This window comes from Dendropsophus ebraccatus, chromosome 5 (assembly GCF_027789765.1).
Source record: "Dendropsophus ebraccatus isolate aDenEbr1 chromosome 5, aDenEbr1.pat, whole genome shotgun sequence".
Lineage (NCBI taxonomy): Eukaryota > Metazoa > Chordata > Amphibia > Anura > Hylidae > Dendropsophus > Dendropsophus ebraccatus.
The window spans coordinates 117,500,929-117,509,479 of record NC_091458.1 but is presented as its reverse complement, the minus strand read 5'-3'; the positions used below and the strand labels follow the sequence as shown (position 1 = coordinate 117,509,479).

Below are 8,551 nucleotides of genomic sequence, written 5' to 3'. Positions count from 1 at the left end.
TCTGTCAGCGTTTGCTGTTTGCTCCTTGTTCCCCGCTTGCTGCCGCTATTACGCGCAGCAGAGGCGAGAGGGTGAGAGCCGGGGAGGCCATGGGGTGGTGCGGGGGGCTGCCCAGGTGATCACTTGATCGTCCGGGCAGCCCATAGGGGATATCGGCAGTCTGCATCATTCACATTGGCTGATTGTTGCCTTCTATTACACAAAATGATTATCGCCCTTTAGTCTCTCAATGTTTATTTTTTGAAAAGGAACTGTACATGTATATTTGCTGAAATTTTAAAACAAATGAAACTTTCAACATATAAAAGATAACAATTTGTACTGAGCATTTCTTCAAGTAAATATTGATTCTTTTTAAACAATAACAGCCTGTCGTTGGTTGGCTAAAATGATTGTTTGTTGTTAAATATGACCTAATAGTAGTTCAGGTTTGGATTTTGATGGATCCGCTTAAAGCAACTATGTACCCACAATTGCCCCATCCCCCCCCCCAAACCGCTTGACACAGGGCTTCAGTTTAAAAGTTGTTTTTAAAGGACAATAACTGCATCACCCGCAGAACGGACCCCAGGACAGATCTTGAATTAAAAGCAGGTATTCGATGGTACAAGCGGTTTGGGGGGGGGGGGGGGGGGGCAGATTGTGGGTACAGAGTCACTTTAACACTATTCATGAGTCCTTAGGTCTAAAATCTAATGTTTACAGTGAATCCCAAATTTCCCCATGAAGAAAACTTGTAGGGCAAGCGCTACGGGTTTAACAATGTTAGTTGAGATGGGAAATCTTCTTCAAGTACTAATTGATCTGATTGACCCTGACTTGATCCAATAATGAGATCAATTGACTCATGAAAAAGGTCAATTTAGTTCCAGGAAATCTAGAAAAGTATATTTACATTAATAGTCCGTGTGTTCAGGATTTATAGTGAAATAATGTACAGGAGATTGGGGCAACACAACTTCCTGACACAAGATTTACATTAATGGCTGTTTCAGGTACATCTGTAAAGAATAAACTTTTATTTCCCTCTGGCTACATGTTGGTCTGACTTTACTTAGTTCTATAAATACTAGAGCCAGAATTAAACATAGAGCCTTAGAGGTAATAGCTCATTATATAATATACAGTAGTGTGTTTAATGGAAAAGTTTACAGTAGGTTTATATTAATGTGTTATTATGGCCCAGAGACATTTAGAAGAAGCAGTCATCTCAAATTTCCATTCCACTCAAAGATGAAGTGATCTGTATTTCTTAACTGTAATATGTCATTTACGCTATTAACGTGAGGTAGATTTGGTTAGATAGGAACATTTCACAAGACTAGAGCATATAAAAAGAAATCATGTGGTATAAGAAAATGTGCGCTCATAACAAGTACTACAGACCATACCAATAACTATAGTATGCATAAAAACAGACATTTTAGAACAGTTCAAAAGCAACAAATGCTGCATGCTAACACAGGGCTATGGAATGGGCTTCTGGGGTCCTGTCCTCAACCCCTTATACACTTTGAATGATGACATCTTATTCAGATTCAATCTTTTATTTGCATCTGTGCCCCTGATGTAATTTTTGTTAGGTGCACATTTATGTTAGTTTGGTGAATTCTTTGTATCTTTTTCACATTTTACTTTACAAGTTCATGAAATTTTGTACTATTCACCATTTTAAGTGTGTCATGGCTGTACTTCTAAATAATATCAAGGTGGAACTTCTGGAAGCCTTGTTAAAAAAAATAAAAAAAAATAAATAAAAACATATATATATATATATATATATATTAAAACAGTGCTAGGTTCTTACCCATGTTCCCCTCTGACACTTTTCATGTGGTCATGCAGTAGTCCCGCTGCTCGGATGCTGTTTTCTGCCTGCTACGTCTTTTTTTGCTGTGCCTCTTTCTTGCATTGCTATGAGACTACAACTCCCAGTAGTCTTTGCAGTGCACGATCAGAACATTCCATTTCTCCCACTAATAATGCCCCACCCATTTCCACTCATCCCCCTACCCCTTCCACCCCCCCCCCTCTGCATCCTTAGTCTGTGCTAAGCAAATAAGCCTAATGTGTGATGGAGGTCACATGATCTTTGTCTCCTGAGGGAGGAGGCAGCAGAGAGAGCAAGAGACAGAGTGTATTGCAGAGAGGTCAGTTTTCTTCACTTCCTGGATGTCAATCAACTACCATTTTGGCAGAACTTGGCAGACTTGGTAAAACATTATATAGAGACATCGATATAACTTTCAATGTACTTTTTTTTTTATAGAAAGTGAGTTTCTCTATCTGGAATTCCCCTTTAAAGGTTACGTCTCATTTAAAAAAAAGTCACATGGCTCCAAGCACACATTTTGAATTGCAAGTCTTTGGAAGCTCCGGCATTTCCACTTTAGCTTGAGTGACTTTTCGAAATGAGAGGTACCCTTTAAACAGCTGTGGTGCCCTTTTTTAGAGGCTTTTATCTGTACTTTTTCTGACTAGAAAAAAAAATGGTCATAGTTAGAGATGAGCGAACCGGTTCGCCCACTATGGGATCCGGTTTGGATTTTCCCAAAAATCCGAGTCCGATCGGATTCGGATTTTTGGAAATCCACTCCGATTTTTTTTTTCTTGCTTTCTAAAATGGCAGCCGCCATTCTAGAAAGCAGGAAGTGTTCCGGGCGGGAAAAGCGCTTTCCCATGATGCCCGGATCACATCCAATCAGCAGGGATCTTGAACTAGCCCACCCCCTGTGTGACGTTGGTATTTCTTTAAAAGCGGTCACATGACCGCACCATGCACTGTATATAGAGGGGGAGAGAGAGAGGGAGGAAGCAAGCAAGCTGCTGTTGTGTACTACAGACTACTGAGAAGATATTGTGGGAAAGGAAAGCAGAGAGGAAAAACATCTAGTGATTGAGAGAGAAATATACAGAGGGCGAAAGATCGATAGATTAGGCATTGGACGGAAAAGGGTGCACAGAACCAAAACGTGCAGTACTGATATACAAGTCCTATACTTCTGATAGTGTGTATATAACATCTGTCTTATCCTGAGAGACAAAAATACCTGTTTCAGGTGTATAGTAGAGATGAGCGAACCGAGTTCGGGTGTATAGCAAAAAAAAAGTGCTATATATATATATATACATACACCCAATTTCCACACTTGGACCCTTTTGATTGAAAGTGTGTATATCACATCCGTCTTATCCTGAGAGACTAAAATACCTGGTTCAGGTGTATAGCATTATATCTTAAAAAAGTGCTATATCTATATAGAGAATTTCTATAGTTGTCCTATATATTACAAGTCCTATATATGTATAAAAATAGAAAATCACTGTGGCACTCTGAATGAAGTGAAAAAAATCTGTGGTTTATTTGCCCACAACCATGGATTTTTTTTTCACTTTCACAGTGCCACAGTGATTTTCTAATTTTGTATATTTGTTGGCACCAAAAACATTTTGGATAAAGGAGTGCTGCACTACAAATGACTTTACATATACATATATATTGGCTACTGCTGATCCTGCCTGCCCTCCATGTTGACTACTGCTGCTTCTGTACTGGCCTCAAATGACTATTGCTGGACCTCCACTGGCCTCCAATGACTACTGCTGCTCCTTCACTGCATTTGTGACCTTTTTCCTGCATAGACCCTGTAATGGTGAATTTCCTGCATAGACCCTGTAATGGTGAGTTTCCTGCATAGACCCAGTAATGGTGAAAATTGAATTCTAAAAGAAAAAAAAAAATTGACTTTGAGATATCGAAAAGATAATGATGTTACTGACATATAGAGCCCTAAATTCAACCAAATACACTACCATACTATCATATAGATGCTTTAAACTATGAAATCCGAAATTTGGTCAGACCGAACTTTTCGAAAAAATCCGAAAGTCCGTTCGGACCGAACTTTTGAAAAGTTCGCTCATCTCTAGTCATAGTATGTATATTTTATGCATTTTCATACCACCTTGTTTCTTTTGCACAAGTCTTTTTTTGAGGCTTAGCGAAGGGGACATGGCACAGATGCAGAAAATTAATAAGAGGTGGAAGAGGATTTATTTTTAGACTAAAGTCCTGAGATTGCATATTCCGTTTCCCTGATTGTACTACTCATGAAATTGCAGACCATTTGATATTCTAATGTTTGTGTAGTTGTAATTCATTTTAAGCCCAATAGAGTGCTTCCCAAATACAGAACACACAGGAAATTCAAATGTCCTTACTGTTGCACTGGGCATTTAATCAGAAAAATACAGACTCCTAGTTACAGCAGCCTATATTTTTTTTCGGATTTTGGATCTCAGCTGCTTATAGCCTCTGCCCATGTAGGAACGTGTACCTTCAGTCACATATAGCTTTAATTTTTTTTCTAAATAGAACATTGTGATGTGCTTCATATTGTACCTTCTGCAGCCTCCGCCTTGTCTTCTCATGATGACTTCACATATTTACATATACCTACACAATGTTCACTGTTTTAGTATGTACATTTTCCCTATGGCAGGCAGCCTTCTACTAGGTCAGTAGACATGGGCCTTCTGTGTCTGTAGGCAAAATTAGATCAAGGTTTACCCAGAGTATCAGACACAGATGCACTGAAGGACTAGCAGGGAAGCTGTAAAGAAATTTTGATTACAATGTGGCTGCCTCGCTTTATCATGGGCTGTGTCCACTTAAGGATATTGTGACAATAGGGCATGCAGTTCCTAAATAAACTAAATATTCTAAAGAGAGCCATCTTTATCTGATTGTAGTTTTTTTTTTTTTAATATAAAAGTATCATCTCGCAAACAAAAACACTTTTACATATTTGTTTCACTTGGGCAATAAATGATTGTTTCTAGGACCATTTTGTCCACTGTAGTAGTCAAAAAGTATGCATAGTTATACTTAATCTTACACACTCAGGCTTACACTTGTACATGTATTGCAATGGAGCATATACATTAAAACAATAATTTAAGTTTATACTGAATGCCATATATTTTCCACTTTAGCCCAGAAACCTGCTTCTGTGAAGAATCCACACAAAGATATCAGTATCACTGTTTTTCTTTTCTTTTGCTCATTTAAAAACACAAAAAAGTCAACTATAAAAAGAAAAGCTAAATGTTGAAATAAAAACACAAATTACAAAAGAAATAAACTCATTTAAAAAAAAAAAAAATCCAAGTAATCTGTGACAATCAACCAACTCTGACCCTTGCACACATGAGCTTGTAGTAAATACACTTTATATGTACAGTCTCTGAAAACATATTTCTGGTTTACAGAGGATCAAATACATCTCGCGATATTCAATGCATTCATTGCTGTCCATTTACAATACCAAGTTTGTACGCATTGAAGAGTCCACATTTTTTTTTTTATAAAGTTACAAATTTAAAATTTAACAAAAAAATACTCAGACGTTTTATTGTTTTGTATACTGGATGATAAATTATGTACCGGTTAACACAAAACTGCGTGTATGTGCGTTCATAACTTTTAGTGTTAGATAATAGAACAAAACAATAAAGCAAATTAAACCATTCACTCCTGCAACGCACCGCGAAGCAGGCTGCTCAAGAATTACAGTGGCTAAAAAGAGGAGCATTAAAAAGCTGCAAGGAGACTGTTGTAGTCATTTATGCTCACCATACAGATGAAGCATGCTAATTTGAAATAAGATGTTTCTCTCGTGTAGAGAAAATCCCAAACTCTCAATAGACGTAGAGCACTGGAGTGGGATTGCAGTGCCATGAGACAAGCACCAAAGACCTATAACAAACATGCTCTACTCAATAAACAGTCACAAGCTTGCGAGCTGCTCAATGCTTCCGTCTTCACAGCGGCAATTCTAATTTGATAACACACAGGAAACCGAGATTAACGTAGAAGTGTAATATTTGCTACCTCTGCAGTATTTGTTTCATCAGTCTGAATATGGCTAGTAACAATTTTAACCGAACCTCCGTCACTACAGACCAAAATGTTCAAACAACAAACAATAATTATGAGGAATGTGCAAAAAAGCAGCACTGCTGGAGATGTACAGACCACGTGATACGGAAATTAAGAGTGGAGTTTAAAGCTTAAGCCAGGCTACAAGACAATGGCAATCACTTAATTTACCCTGGAAATATTACAGCTTTTGGGCATGGAGTAAGAATGCAATTAAAATTGTAATTATTATGACAAAAAAAGCGTGAAAGAAAGCATTAATTATAAGTTAGGTAGGTCCTTCAATAATTAGTCTTCTTCAATCAAGTGAATAAAATGCAGTTTTTTCAATGCACGGCTGTGGCGGTACATGTTTTTACAATCAGGTTTCCTTTCTTGAAAAATGCTGTTGATAAGGCAGTGGACAACCAAAAGTCAAGATTCCAGTCTTTTTTTTTTAAATTAAGAAATGAAAAATAGTCTGTAATGCTATCGGTAAAACATGCTGTGTGTGGTGCCAACTGCTTTGTGTGTCCTTATGGGCTGTACAGAAGAAGTTATCTGGATTAATTAGGTTCTACCATTCTGATTATTCAGTAACTGCTCAACCAGGTAAGGCTGGGATAAAAATACAACTTCACAGGGTGTCTTTTTAAATGTGACTTTTTACCGATGGCATCCAGAATTAAAAATGTACCTGCGCGTCAGTGTCATAAAAAATAATAACATTACACTATACATCTGATTGACAGCAACTCTCAGAACAAAGCCTTACAGTGTATAAAAATAGCTACGTAAAAAAATTTACATAAAAGGCAAACAAAACAAATTTTCAGTGCAGACATTTACATAAAAAAATAACAGAACACAACATGGTAAGCTATCATCATGGCTGTTAGAACAGTTTTTCTTGATCCTTTTCAGAAACAAATTTCCTCATAATCCTGGGACAACTTGGTACAAATGTTTAATACTTTGACCATGAACATTTGCAGTTCCATTGTATATATTCCATTAAGTACAATCCACATTCATGCTTCAAACTGCTCATCATGGTTTCCCTATTAAATAAAAAAAAAAAGTACATTGTTAGACAGAAATCTAAAAAACACACTTCTGAGTCAATGACCAGTCTCCTTGTACATCAGTATACAGATAAAAAGAAGCAATCTGACTTTATTCTACTACTGCATGTATTTAAGTAAAAATGAATACCATTAAAAACTAAAAAAAGATAGACAACTTCTATTTTTGAAAAAACAAATAGGTCTCCGTTGCATCTGTGTGATGAACAGAATTTTAACAGTTCAGCCTCTGCTGCCAAATGGCTGTGCGGGTCTGCCAACATCATGTCTCAAGTTCCCTCTGAGACTTGAGCGGCCGGAAAGGTAAGTGAACATCACAGTCTTGATCCAACCACCTCCAACCCAAACTACCCCTTTAAGGGTGTCAGTGGCAGAAGCATGGGCTGTCACTGACTGACTGGAACCCCCGCTGTGTGACTGCGGGAGTCCCGATCAGTTTCCCTAACAGACAGGGGTATCTGTCTGTTATCAGCGATTCTCTTTATATTGTCTTCCTCAGGCAGACTCTATGAGAAGAGTGCCAATAAAACCGATCATTGCTATGTAATGGCATAGCATTCACAGTATAACCAATCTAATGATGGTTTTTAATAACAATAACAAAAAAAACATATTTGGTATTTGAGCATGCAAAATAGTTCATTAAATTAAAACATAACAGTAGTGGTCCCGCACGGTGAACAGCATAAAAAAAGGCAGGAAAAACCCCACCAGGATTGCTGATTAATAAAATTTCCACTAAACCTCTATGGTAGCAATAAAAACTATAGCTCACAGCGCAAAAATGAGCCCCCAAACAGCCCTGTAGGTATAAAAATAAAAGAGTCATGCCTCTTAGAAGGTGAGAAGGAACACTGTGTCAGTGACCTGGACATCCGCGCATCAATGACCTTTAGTCATTAAGGGGTTAAAAACCATAACTCAATTCTGCAAATGTATTAACTCTTTCATGACAGCAGTACTTTAGGCTTTAAAGTAGAATATCCATCTCATTAACAGGGGTCAGATGCCACCTCTAGCCTGCTTGGGGCTACCAGACACGGTCAGGAAGTTGAAGACACTAGTATGCTATGCTGTTTAGTCAATGTCTGTATGCTCCCAATCCTCCTCTGCAAAGAAAATCCTTAAGTCATAAATGATGCCAAGGGTTCCCTGGCAGCTGCACAAATGCAAATGCAGTGCTTCTGCCTCTGTGAACACAGCATTAGATATAGGAAATTTGTGCAGAAAAGTTCAGTGCCAAACACAGCACTGCCATTAGTCTGCTAATTTACTTTATGTGGGCATGAGTGGGTTAATATACCTGTAAAATTTACTTTTATTGTAACATAGTTATCATTTATGACTAGTTTGGAAAACAGTCTGTACAAACAAACTTTAAAATACAATCTAATATTGTTGCTTTGGTTGGCATTTTTTCAGTAGTGCCAGTAGAGCATAATGCCAGTGACTGTACTATAAATCAGTGACATCACAGACATTTCATGTCAAATATTCATGAGGCACCGGCTGCTGATAAATTGATTGTCAGACTCATGAATTCTTC

At 37.7% G+C, this 8,551-nt stretch overlaps 1 protein-coding gene across 2 annotated transcripts in view; it reads right to left on the bottom strand.

Moving 5' to 3' along the window:
* Nucleotides 1-5,215: 5,215 nt before the first annotated feature.
* The window catches only part of ALCAM (activated leukocyte cell adhesion molecule), an 82,086-nt gene continuing 78,750 nt past the window's right edge, over nucleotides 5,216-8,551 (bottom strand). For both annotated transcript variants that reach the window (XM_069971094.1, XM_069971092.1), the window contains one exon: nucleotides 5,216-6,981. The gene's annotated coding sequence lies outside the window, so the exon portion shown is untranslated. The remainder of the gene's footprint in view (nucleotides 6,982-8,551) is intronic.